General features: G+C 46.8%; 1 protein-coding gene, 2 non-coding genes and 1 pseudogene across 3 annotated transcripts in view; 3 read left to right on the top strand and 1 right to left on the bottom strand.

Annotated features, from left to right (window-relative positions):
- The window catches only part of LOC148666772 (scavenger receptor cysteine-rich type 1 protein M130-like), a 361,406-nt gene that overhangs the window by 73,112 nt on the left and 274,908 nt on the right, over positions 1 to 13,386 (top strand). The window lies entirely within an intron of this gene.
- On the top strand, positions 6,899 to 7,017 carry LOC148666782 (5S ribosomal RNA; annotated as a pseudogene).
- Positions 7,641 to 7,804, bottom strand: LOC148666783 (U1 spliceosomal RNA). The gene has a single exon (XR_015938131.1). It is a non-coding gene; the product is annotated as a U1 spliceosomal RNA (small nuclear RNA).
- trnaa-ugc (transfer RNA alanine (anticodon UGC)) lies at positions 12,925 to 12,996 on the top strand. Its single transcript has one exon. It is a non-coding gene; the product is annotated as a tRNA-Ala (tRNA).

The following is a 13,386-nucleotide window of genomic DNA, read 5'->3' on the forward strand; positions in this document are numbered from 1 at the left end:
ATAAGTAAATAATAGAATAGAACTATATAGAACTAGTAGCGTCATCGATTCCTTTCAAACTGGGACCCTATAGCAAGCACATGATTCATGGTGTCGGAAATCTTCTGTATCTGATATTGGACCAAGCACATCAGGGGAGAGCGCGAACGCAGTCCCCCACTACCACAAGCATCTTGAGATACTGTCCTATGCCCTCTATTTCCCACAGATTTTCTGCTTCCTCCCTCCCTTCTTTCCACAGATCTCTGAGGTAATAGTTCTCTCGGGTGATGAACAGGGCCAGGCTACCTGCTGCCTTGACTGGGACCTCGATGCCTTTGAACACCCCCATGTTCCTCACTCTCCACAGAGCGTCTTTCCCACTGTTCACCACGGCCCAGATCCTGTCAAACATGTCAGGAGGAAGTTTGTCAGGAGAGATGCCGTATATAACGAAAGCAGCGGTCAGGGAAAATTGGGGCGAGAGAGCTTGCAACCAGTGTTCAAACTGGGCCCAGAAGGTCTTAGCAAAAAAGCAGGACCACAGGAGATGGGTCACAGTCTCCTCCTCACCGCAGCCCACCCTAACGCAGCGAGGGCTGGGGGTGAGGCCCTACGGTACAAGAAAGTTCGCACCGCTAAGCACTGGTGGATGACATTTCAGGCTACGTCTCTGTGAATGTTGCACAGAAACTTAGAGGATGTGTGTTTCCACACCTTCCTTGTTTGGGCTGATTGTTAAAATGATCACATGGGTCTGCCTATTCTTCTGGGGTGCAATGAAATCTTCCAGGTTTTGGAGGCTGACATCTCGGAGGGGAATATGGCCAATTGGGTGAGATCTTAGAAAACTTTTAACTGTCCCATAAATTGCAGGGCATGTGTCAGAGAGTGGGACATCCAGCTTGGGTCTGACACCCCACACTCTGAACACCTCCCTACCTACCCAGAGCCTGGAAAAATAAGTCCAGGTACGCGCTGCAGGTGCTGTTGCAAAGCCTCTCAGCACAGAGGCCAGAAAAATGCACAGCAGCTTCGTAGCAATATCTGGGACAGACTTCCCCCCTGAGGGTAGCGGCCTGTACATTATTTCCCTTCTGAGTCTTTCCTGCTTCCCACCCCATAGAAATTGAAACATCAATCTTCTCAGCACCGCCGCAACACGGTGTGGGATTGGGAAGGTAGAAGCCAGAAAATTCAAGACAGGCAAGAGCTTGGCTTTGATGACCAGCACCTTCCCTGTCATGGTGAGGTCTCGGTCCTTCCATTGCATCAGTTTTTTGTTTAAGATTGGAAATTTGTTCTGCCAATTTACTGTTCCCATCTCTTCTCCAAAATACACCCCCGGGACCTTAATTCTCTTCTCTTGCAGCCTGAGATCATTTCCTTCTTTTGGCTCCCTCCAGTTCTGATAAAAAATCTCACTCTTAGATTTGTTAATTTTTGCAGAGGAAGCCAAAGAGAAACGATCACAGCACTGCAGAGCTCTGCTAATTGAGGCATTGTCAGAGAGGAGCAGGGTGACGTCATCCATGTATAGAGATGTCTTTACCTCTCCTCTCCCACTTCCAGGCACTGGTATCCCATTAATGGCCTGATCCTGGCGCAAGGCACAGGCTAAGGGCTCCATAGCCAAAACGAATAACAAGGAGGATAATGGGCAGCCCTGCCTCACCCCTGAACAGACTTCAAAGGGGCGTGATCTATTGCCATTCACCATTACTCTGCTGTTGCTACCTGTTTACAGCAGGTTAATCCACTTTCTCATGATGGGGCCAAACTTCATGTGCTCAAGTACCGATGTTAAGTACTGCCGGTTTATGCGGTCAAAGGCCTTTTCTAGGTCTACACCTAAAATGCACAGAGGGAGGGAGCGATCCTCCGAGTACAGACAGACATCCCTCAACAAGGCCAGGTTGTCGCTCATCAGGCGTCCTGCTATCCCACAAGTCTGTTCTTTTCCTACCAGTTAGGCCACTACATTTTGTAGGCGCAGGAAAAGGGCTTTGGACAGGATCTTAGTGTCCACACCTAACAGACTGAGGGGTCTCCAGTTCTTTATGTCATTCTTTGCTCCTTTCTTAAACAAGAGAGAGATAGTGCCTTCTCTTAAGGAGTCAGGCAGCAATTCTGTCTTATAGCTTTCCTCGAATAGGAGCAGTAGCGGATCCTGAAGCAGATCCCAAAAGGTGCAATAAAATTCCTTAGGGAGCCCGTCAGCACCCGGAGTTTTCCCCTTCTGTAAGCTCTCCATAGCCTGTCTCAGCTCTTCTACTGTCAAATCCCTCTCAAGTACTTCCCTTTCTTCTTCACTCAAAACGTTTTCTAGCTTTGAGGTAAAAAAATGAATTTCTTCATCCTTTACCTCTGTAGAGCTGTACAGTCTTGAGTAGAAGGCCTCGGTGCAGGAGAGGATAGCACTCGGCTCTGTTCTCTCTCGTCCCTCCTCATCAACTACACTTTCCATGACAGACTTGGAGCCTACCACTTTCCTGAAAAAGAAGCGAGTACACTTCTCATTTTCTTCCAAGAACTGCACTCTGCTTCTTAACAGCACTCCTCGACTACTTTCTTCGTATATGCTCCGGATATCCTTTTTTAAAAGGGTGATATCCTCGAGCACATCGAAGCCACTGTGCAGCATCGTGTGCAGCTGCCTCTGTTTCCTGGCTAGCACTCCTCTCCGTCTGGCAGCAGCCTTCCTTCCTTCAGCCATGAAAAAGGCCTTTGTCCTCACCTTCACCTCCTCCCACCACTCTCCGACTGACCTGTACACACACTACAAGGATAGCCACTGTGATGGTTTCTCCTTGTAGCGGGATACTACCCCCTCGTTCTCTAGCAGCTTTGTGTTGAGTTTCCAGAGGCCTGGGCCAAAGACAGTCCCGCCCTGGAGTTCCACTCTACACCCTAAAGCCTGATGATCTGAGAAGAAGACAGGCTGAAGAGTGACCCCAACAACTTTCACTCTCTCTGAGACAAAGCAATAGTCAATTCTGGAACTGCTATTCCTCCCTGACCATGTATATCCTGCTGTTGTGGGATATATACATCTATATGTGTCTGAGAGTTTAAAGTCTTGAACTAAGTTTTGCAGGGCCAGTGAGCTGGAATCCAATTTTATCGGAGAGCTAGACTGCCTGTCTGTGTGCTCTAAGATACAATTAAAATCCCCTCCCACTATCACGTCTGTGCTACATAACAATAGGGGGGAGAGTGCCTTGAGTAGCTCCACCCTTCCTCCCACGTCAGTAGGACAATACACATTGATTAGCTGCAGGTTAACGGTCCCATATTCCACATCCACACACAGCAACCTGCCATCTATGACCCTCTGAATACTTTTCAGTTTGAAAGCCCATCCTTTGAAAAGAATGGCCACGCCAGAGGCTCTGTTGTTATTGTCCCCTGACCAAACAGAAGGCCCTTTATCCCACCTATCTTCAAAGCTTTTATACCTCTCTTGATAGGCTAAAGCACACTCCTGCAACATCAACACATCTCCCTCTCTCTGCTGGAGGTAATCAAAGACAGACTGGCATTTAATTCTGTCATTGATACCTCTGGTGTTAAGAGAAATTATGTTTAGAGCCATATTACATAAGAAAGTGGAACCAGTCTTTACAAAACACATTTCTCTTCGGTCTCACCTGTTACCTTCTTCTTTTTCTTCTTACCAATTTCCTGCCAGCCATCCTCTGAATGAGCCTTCATCAGGGTGGCAGCATTAAAAGCGTTCACGGAGTCCATTTCAAGGAAGGGGGTAGAGGGAGGGGTGGAGGGGTTCCAGCTGTCCCCATCGCCATGCTCTCCTTCCTCCTCGCTCAGGGAGAAAACAGAGTCATTTTTCCTTTTCCTCAAGTCCAGCTCCTGGGAGCACTGAGGGGAAAGGGGTGCAGCCGATGCACCAGTCTCCTCTTCCCCCTCACCCACCAGCTGCTGCAGATCCTCCGTGATGGACTGGATGGAGGAGAGGAGGGCATCTGTAGCACTTGCAGAGTATGAGAAAAGCAGCTCCGATGAATCCTGGGTATCCTCGCTGGACCCGCTCCACCGGGGGGCCCCACACTGGCCTTCGTTCTGAGGAGCAGGAGTGGGGGAGGGGTCCCCACTGTTCTCAGGGGTTTTCAAACCCTCGTGCTTGTCTGGTGCAGTCTGCGGTTGTGGGGGCGTAGTGGATTTCTCTTCCACCGGCCCCGGAGCCACAGCAGGACTTATCCTGGCTGGAGGCTGAGAGTCTTTATCCAACAAGGGTTCTTTGTTTAACTTGTTGTTTGCTTTGGCTTTTCAGGCCGGTTTGGCTGAAACAAGCACTGCCTCATCCTTTCTCATTTTGAGTTTATTGGCGTAGGCGTGAGGGCAGTTCTTAAAAACGTGTCCTTCCGAGTCACATAAATTGCACTTTGGCAGCATTGAACAGTCAGAGGCTAAATGTCAATGTTTGCCACAGGTCTTGCAGCATTTCACAGTGCAGGACGATGCCAGGTGTCCCACAGCACCACAGCGCCAACACACCTTTGGTTGTCCCACATAAAAAACATAGCCATTGCAGGCGCCCAGCCAGATTGTAGAGAGCAGGTGCCTTAAGCCTCCATTTACATTGTCCGGTAGCAAGCGAACCTCGAATTTCCTTGCTCCTGTTTTTATACTGTCAACATCTCTAACCTCAGTTCCATGGTGGACGGTGCAGTACTGGTTAAGCCAGGTGTGAATGTCCTCTGTCTTTGCCAGTTCCGAGAACATAACAACATGCACCGTTTTCCTCTCTCTCTGTGTCAGAGGCTGCAAGTCGATCTTCTCAAGGGCAGGAACTTTCCCTCTTTTTGCCTCAAACACATCCACACATTGTTCAAACAGAGAATAGGTAGCAAAAACAACCTCAGAAGCTTTCTGACCTGGGAGAGCGAAGATGAAATCCAAGTGCCGAGGTTCAAAGCCAAGTTCCTTCTGCAACACTTTTCTGCTGAACTGCATGCAATCCATGAAGAGGTCATCCAAAAGCTCAAAACTCACAGCATTCTTGCGGGATCCAAAAGTTGCCATTTCGTGAACTGCAAAACAAACACTGCTTCCACAAAACAAGAAAACAATCCAACTACTCCACCTACAGGCTGATCAAGGTATCTCCCCTGCCAGGTAAGTATGAGCTGTACAAACCCCTGCAAGCGGCTCGCACCCACAGCACAAAGCGCGCAGCCTAGGCCAGCTCCTCGCCCCGCACACCACCGCCTCCTGCTGGGCCCACTCTTTCGCACACTCACACGCCACACTAACACTCAAAAGGGTGGGCAAAACGAGAAAACGAGCGCGCCGTTTCCTACACATTCGCAGCATGTCCCGGGACGCAATTCGGCCTCATTTTCATAACACCAGCCCAGCAGATCGCTACGCAAGCTCGTGTCGTGCGCCTGCCACACACCGAACAAACACCGGAGCCTTTTCAGCAATTTCCAAAAAACGGGCCTGCTCGCCTGCCCACAAGGCTCCGTCTCTTACCCGCTCTCTTCTGTGCTGTTCTCTCGGCACCGCTGCAGCGCACACAACTCCTGCAGCGCGGGGAGAAAGTTTCCACGCTCCGCCGCAGGGAAGGCTCGCTCCGTGTGCACACGTCCTTTCAATGCCAGTTCAACAAGTGCTCCGCATTAGCAGCGGCGGGGCTCCGGCGTGTCACACCTCACCTCACCTCGCACAGCCCCCTCCTTGAATGTCTGGCGCTGGGCATACCCCGCTCTCCTCCACCTTATCTTATCGCGTGTGACCACCGACATTGGCCACAATGCCGGGGAATGGCACCTGTAAAGTGTTAATTGGGGCACAGGAACAGCCCGTCTCATCTCGGGGGCCGGCTTCAAAGACAATACAGCAAACACAGCGGGGCGGGGGAAGTAGACGACACGACACATGCAGGTACATTCAGCTCCGGCGGGAACGAGTCATTTGTCGGTCTTTTCAAGTGCTGGGAGCCGAGTAATCCGTCGCTTGTATCGTTTCTCCCCGGTGACTAGATCTCACCCTGCAACTCTCGACTGGGCTCACCCACGGCAGCCCAGCAGGTGTGAGCCTAGCCGGCACCTGGATGGGCGATTCCCCCCGGAAAAGCTCAGGTTGCTGCTGCTCCTGCAAGAGGTGTGACTGGGACAAGAAGGGAGCGCTCACCCTGCGGTCTGTGTGGCTTTCTTATGCCCCAGCATCCTGATGGCGACACTCTGCTGCACAAACAGGCGCCGTCCTTCGGGGGAGGCGTAAAACCGAGGTCCCAACCCTCCTTGGCCATTATGAAATCCCAGGGCGTCTCTCAAAAAGAGACGCCGGGGGTGTCACTCTGGTGTTAGTGTTCCCCTTTACCAATCAGTCGGGTTCTCCTCCTAATCCCCGTCTCATATGTAACAATCAATGACGAGGCCCCCCTGTCCCGCGATATTGTACTCGTCTCCTGGCCACTGGCTGGCGCCGTGAGATTTAGTACTCGCGCAAGAGACCGGGGGCAGAGCGCAAACGCGGTCCCCCGCCCCCCACAAAGTGTGTGTTCCAGGTTCCCTCTCGGGGCTCTGCAAGACAGCGGAAAGGCAGCGAGAAGGAGCCTCTTGCTCTGACGCCGCAAGGCCAGCAGAGGACTGCTGAGCTTTATGTGCTGAAATAAACACGCGACAGCCCAGAAATGTTTTGAGTGCTGTGCACTGTAGGTTTTTGTCTTGTGAAGACTTGCCTTGTGCTCCTCCATGCAGTTTGTTTGTTCTCCTCCAGTGCGGGACAAGCCAACACAAAGGAGCACATTCGCCAACATCGAGGTACGCAATGCGATTTGGAAAGAGGCTCCTTTCCAAAGAGTTGCACACGAACGATCCTTCAGTCCCGCTCAGGGGGCACGGAGCCCCAGCCACACACAGCTTCAAGTAGCGAGTCAGGCACCTCTGCTTTCACTTGTGGCCTCACCACCCTGAACGTGCCTGATTTGGTCTGGTTTTGGAAGCTAAGCAGGGTCGGGCCTGAATAGTACTTGGATGGGAGACTTCCTGGGAATACCAGGTGCTGCAAGCTTTTGCTCTCTCGGCCAGCAGGGGTCGCCGTTGGTGCCGTAGGATTTGGGAAGAAAACCTGGAGGATGGAAAGGTGATCTATAGCCTCATCTCTAGAGATGTTTTGTTGCTATGGAATGTGTGTGACCCATATAAAAAAAAAAACCGTTTGTAAAACGAATATTGAAGCTGCCTCTAAATCTGCAAATAAAGATGAGTCGATAAACCACTTGTTTTTCGTATAACTATACATATATTCATTTATTACTGATTTCATTCATTGAGCACGGATACAATAGAGGTTCAGCCATTCACTGTTTGACATATCTGCACTGGTACAGAACCTAGCAATCAGAAAATGGGTGAAACTGTCTTTAGAATTAGCATACAGCACCGAGGCCCCCATGACCAAATAAAGGCTATCCTCAATAATCAGCCAAATAATGCAGACTACAGCAAAACGACTGACTTTGAAAAGGGAATGAATGTCCGGAAGGAGTAGTCTAACCAGCTTGAAATGCTTCTCCGGACCTCTAACTAAAAGAAACCGGGAACCAGCAGTGGCATCGACTCCTTTCGAACTGGGATCCTATCGCAGCTCGTGGTGTCGTAACTCTTCCGTATCTGATATTGGACCAAGCACATCAGGGGAGAGCCCTAACGCAGTCCCCCACTACCAGAAATTATGCAGTCGAGATTCCCACATTTGGGGAATTCGCAGGGGTCAGCACAGCCGGAGTGCAATGGCTGAGACTCGCCCTGGGTGAACCTCCTTCTTGATCAAGGTATCTCCCCTGCCAGGTAAGTATGTGTTGTACAAGCCCCTGCAAGCGGCCCACACCCTCAGCACTAATCGCGCAGCCTAGGCTAGCTCCTCGCCTGGCTGGCTCCGTGAGATTTAGTACTCGCGCAAGAGACTGGGGGCAGAGCGCGAAGGCAGCCCCCCGCCCCCCTCTAAGTGTGCGCTCCTGGTTCCCTCTCAGGGCTCTGCAACATAGCGTCCCGGCGCTTCCTCCTCGCCGCCCCGGAGGCGATGTGCGTCTGGCCGATTTGTTCAAATGTTTCTGTTTTGAAATAAAACGCGCCAGCCAAGAATTGTTTTCAGAGTGCTGTGCACTGGAGGTTTTTGTCTTGTGAAGACTTGCCTTGTGCTCCTCCAGTGCGGGACAAGCCAACACAAGGGAGCACGTTCGCGAACATCCAGGCACGCATTGATTTCGAAAGAAGCTCCTTTCCAAAGAATTGCAAATAAACGATCCTCCAGTTCTGCTCAGGGGACACGGAGCCCCCGTCACACAATGCAACGGGAGTATAAATGATGTCTCCCGCCAGCCATTCGACGATCATTTTTCATGGGTGAATATGGTTTTCTGGGGGGTTGCAATGTTCGTCATTATTGGACATTCCTGGTGATTCTGACACATGTTAAACACTCGCATTTCCTGCAATTATAAAAAGGGTTAAGTTTCGGTTTCGCTGACAAATCGAATCAACCTTCACGGAGAGAAGAAAGGAAACACAATGTTTCGGCTGTGGAGCTTAGTACCGATAACACTGCTGATCATGATGGAGTAGAAACAAGTGATGTATTGGCAGCTTTATCTGGGGCGAGAAGTCCTGGAACAACTACAAAAATGTTAGGATGCAGAGGAAGAAATATTTTTCCACCTCACCTCACCCAATCCTGCTGCATTAACGAAGCTGAAGTTGGCTTCTTATTCGCGTTTTTCGTTCCACCTTATTAGGTGCTGTGATGTTATGCCGCCTTTCGCCTGTAGATGGCTCTCTATAGTTATTTTTAAAAATACTAATCCGAGTGGATTACTGGACATAGCCTCAGTAAAGGGGAATATGTACATAATGATTATCCAAATTGCATTTTTGTATGAAACACATTTAAGAAAATCGAAAACCAATTTTCAAAACTCACAATAACACAAACTGGCATGTTAGACGACAAGTAAATAAGACAAAAGCAAACCATTCATTCACTGGCATTTTCTGCATATTTACCACGACCTTGCCTTCTGATTGTTAAAAGTCTCAAAATCTTGCATTTTGCAAGAAATGTTAATATAGCAGTCTACAATGGGACATTTAGAACATGGCATGTGAGAATATGGTTAACCGAAGATGAGCAAAGGGTGATGGCACTTTCTGCTTATTGCTATGACCCTCCCTCCTGATTATAAAATTGTCTCACAATTCTGCCACTAATGTGGTAATGTGACAAATTATGAAAATCATTAAGTATAAGAAAATGTACTGTACCATTTTTTAAATATGACCTTCTGAACATGTAAGGATTAACAGTTAACAAAATAGCACCCCTTCTGCTGATTTACTTTTTCCCTCCTTCCTTGTCACCAGAACATCTTAATATTCCGACACTAAGGTAGGAGAGACAAAATCACTTATCATGTACATTTGTAATTACGACACGTCACTGTTGCATTTCTGCGTTGTGACATGTAATACCCACAGTGGAAATTCATAGTTGTGATTATAGGAATGTTATATATCAGGTGGGTAGCTGCGTCAGCATGCGTAGGCTGTAAAGGAACAAGTAAAGGATTATTCCATGTTGAAAAGAGAAGAAAAGAATCACACCGTTTCGGCTGTGGAGCCTTCTTCAGGTGTGAGAAAGACAGGGCAGTATGCAAAGATTATTATCCTTTTATCTTTGCTGATTGCAGTTTATCTTTGATGACAGCATCAAAGATGTTAAGGAATTTTTACACCTAATAAACAGACACTTTTTTTGAACACCCTTATTTACTGTTAACAAAAGAGCTGACACGTATTATGTGTGAAAAAAAGCTGCTAAACAGCTCGACCTGCTGCCCCCTCTGAAAGACACAGTCACTCATAGAATTATTGAAATGGCGGATGGTTTCAAAAGTACACTGGTAGAGCCGTTAAGATGAGCAGATGCTTTTCATTGCAATTAGGTGAGTCTGTAATCGATTTGGCCAATTCACTCGTTTATGTTAGATATGAGTTTGAGGGTATGTCCCATGAGGACTTTCTGTTCTGTAAACCGCTACCATCAGGAAAAGGAAAGCAAGAGCAATGAAAAGCTGCACAGCGCCTTGTCTGTGCGTCGTGTCCAAGAGCTCCTGGGAGGAAGAGAGAGCCCTCCCACTCGGGGGCTTTTCCACGGTCTGTGTGAGGAGGGGCGGTTGTGTCCAGTAGCTTATCTCGTTCTGTTGTCTCGCGATGTCTATTCACTATACTACATCCCTTCCTTTGTTATTTTTAAAGTCTATAACTTTATCATACAATTGTAACAATTTTATATCAACACACAGTAAACGGTTATTAACTATTACAACAAAATGTATATAAACCCTTTCATTTCTATTCAATACATTCATCTTTTTTACAACAATTTCTATACGTACCAACTCAAATTTTAGTTCAATTTCTACTTAAGTCACTTCTAAATATCACCTCATTTCTAGCAGTCTAAGCAACATCTACATAGATAACACAAACAAAATAGGGCAATTTAACATTTGGAGAGCTATGCAAGTCCTGTATTTTTAAATGTCTCTGTAATGAGCCAGTTTCCTGATAACCCTGCCACTAATGGTTGTTACTTTACTACTGGGTAAAGTTACTGGCTCTCCTACGGATGTACTCTCCACTGTCTGAGGACTCGGCACTTCTTGCAAGTCAGAAAGTCCTGTATTCTCAGCATTTTGTGTTTCTGCAGATTCAAAATCAAGATCCAATGGAGGAGCGTTCAAAGATGTTTTACATTTCTCATTATTTTTGAGCCATCTTCCACATTCACTAACTCAAAGGAGTTACAAGAGGTGTTTCTCAATAACACATAGCGAGTGTCTTTGAACTTGGCATCCAATTTACCGGTGTCTAGGCCAGCCACAAACACTACGTCACCGACCTTGAAGTTATGATCCGTGTCTGGTCTGCATATAATTTCATTTTGTGTGCATACTCCTCATGATGTCTATGGATATCTTTTGTCTTTTGAATGTCCCTTGGCTCTTCTTTTCCACGTTTGGTAGTTTAGTCCGGATATCACGCCCAAAGATAAGATTAGCTGGGGTTTCTCCAGATGCCCTGTGTGGTGTTGATCTATAAGTCAGCAGAATCTTAGGGAGTTCCTCTCTCTCTTTTTTCCTTCTGTCACAGCTGCTCTTAAAGCTTTTTTCAGGTATCTTTGAAATCTTTCAATTTTGCCATTACATCTCGGATAGTAAGGTGATGCACGGATGTGTTTAATTCCACGATTAATTCCACAAGTTTAATTCCACAATAGTCAGAAATGATTCAAACAACTGTCCTATGAATTGCCTGCCATTATCTGTTACTACCTCTAGTGGATAACCAAATCGTGCAAAGATGTTCATCAGCTCTCTAATAACTGTGGCTGAAGATATGTCTGATACAACAACCGCCTCAGGTTTAGAAGTATAATAGTCTATGACAGTCAATATGTATTCATTCTGAATGGGACCTACCAGGGCAATGCCCAATTTTGTCCAAGGCCTTGGTGGTAATTCAAGTGGTTGGAGAGGTTGATCCTCCTGCAATGGCTGATTCAACACACAAGTGGAACAATTCCTGATTAGTCTTTCAACATCACTGTTCATGTTGGGCCAGTAAAAGTTGCTTCTCAGGTACTGTTTTGTACGAGCTACACTGTGATGAGTCTCATGTGCTATTTTCAGTGCTTTTCTGATTTTTGTTTTCAGTAACACAATCCTCTGTCTTCTTAAAAGCAGTCCATCATATGTAGATAACTCCAACCTACACCTGTGGTATGGCTGCAGTTCGTCTGGAATTGGATTAGGCCATTGTCCTTTTTCCACTATGGACATCAACAATTTCAATGTGTCATCTTCGTTTGTTGCTTGTTTAAGTTCCTCAAGTGTCAGTGCATGCAGTTCATAAGTGCTGATTGAAAGCACTCTATCAACATAGGTGTCTTCATAACCAGTGTCTTCTGTGTCTGGTAAAGGAAGACGTGACAATGAGTCTGCGACATTGGTTTTCCCTACTATGTGTTCAATTTTGTAATCATAAGGCCATAATCTCAATCCAAGTCTTTGTATCCTGGGTGGTAACAATGTTGCCTTTTTGGGATTGAACATATAAATGAGGGGTTTATGATCCATTTGAAGTGTGAACTTGCCTCCCCATAAATATGTCCTAAAATGTTCCACTGCCCAAACACAACCCAAGGCTTCACGCTCTATTTGTGAGTAATGCCTTTCTGTTGGGGTAAGTGAGCGACTTGCATATGCCACTGGTTTGTTCTGTCTATTTTCCTGTCTTTGTAGCAATACTGCTCCAAGTCCTAAAGGATTCGCGTCACTGATCACTACTGGTGGTGCATCTAGTTTGAAGTATGCCAGACATGGTTCAGTTACAAGTGCTCTTTTCAACTCGGCAATGGCTTTCTCAGTTTCCGATGTCCATTCCCACTTCTGTCTTTTCCTCGTTAGTTTTCTAAGAGGTTCTGATATGTCTGCATAATTAGGAATAAATTTCATCAAAAATCCACAAGTTCCTAAGAATGAGCGCAAAAGTGCAACATTCTCAGGTCTCGGCGCACTGCAAACATGCATAGTTGAATCAAGAGCACTTAAAAGATGCAAAAAGTTTCAAATAAAACAGAATTGAAAGACAGTCGAGTAAGGAGGTAGAAAAAAAGCACTTCCCCGTCTGGGAATTAACCACCGTCGCACGTGTGACTGGATACAAAAATAACAGATTAATTTGTTCCCAGTCTCTTGAAGCTTCAATGCGATTATTTTTCCTTCCTTATTTCTTCATTCCCATGCATTTACTCTGTAGTAGAGGAAACGCGAAAGTGGGAAACTGCAGGCATTCTTCGTGAGTGGTGGATTGTGATCAGTGAGCATCTGGACAAGTCTGTTCCATTACCTTTTCCATTGGGGATGTAGCTCAGCGGTAGAGTGCATGCTTTGCATGGATGAGGTCCCTGGTTCAATCCCTGGTATCTCCAGGTGCTTTATATTCACATCGCAATCTTCTGTTGAGTGAGAACTCTTTGCTCGTGTTCAGAGAGAGCCAGGTTTACACAATTAAATGCAGGCACACTCGACGTGCTGCAGAGCTGCGCTGCTGTTTTAAATGTACCTCATTTAGTTCTGTTAAATCTTAAATTATTTGAACTAATAATTTAGTTCAAATTCAGGAAATCCAGAGATTGCTTCACACTTGTCGTGGCTGTTGCAGAAAACACCTGTTGAATCTCACCCGGGATTTCCTGAGAGATCATTCAGCGAGCGAATCCTCCTTCTGAACTCCGCACTAAACTGAAAGCTTCACGAATTCCTCACTGCGTGTCCTGTACTGTTACAAGTGCTTTCGTGTAGATGTGAAACACTCCATA

Source organism: Lepisosteus platostomus, chromosome 5 (assembly GCF_059453375.1).
Source record: "Lepisosteus platostomus isolate fLepPlt1 chromosome 5, fLepPlt1.hap1, whole genome shotgun sequence".
In the NCBI taxonomy this organism is placed as follows: Eukaryota; Metazoa; Chordata; class Actinopteri; order Semionotiformes; family Lepisosteidae; genus Lepisosteus; species Lepisosteus platostomus.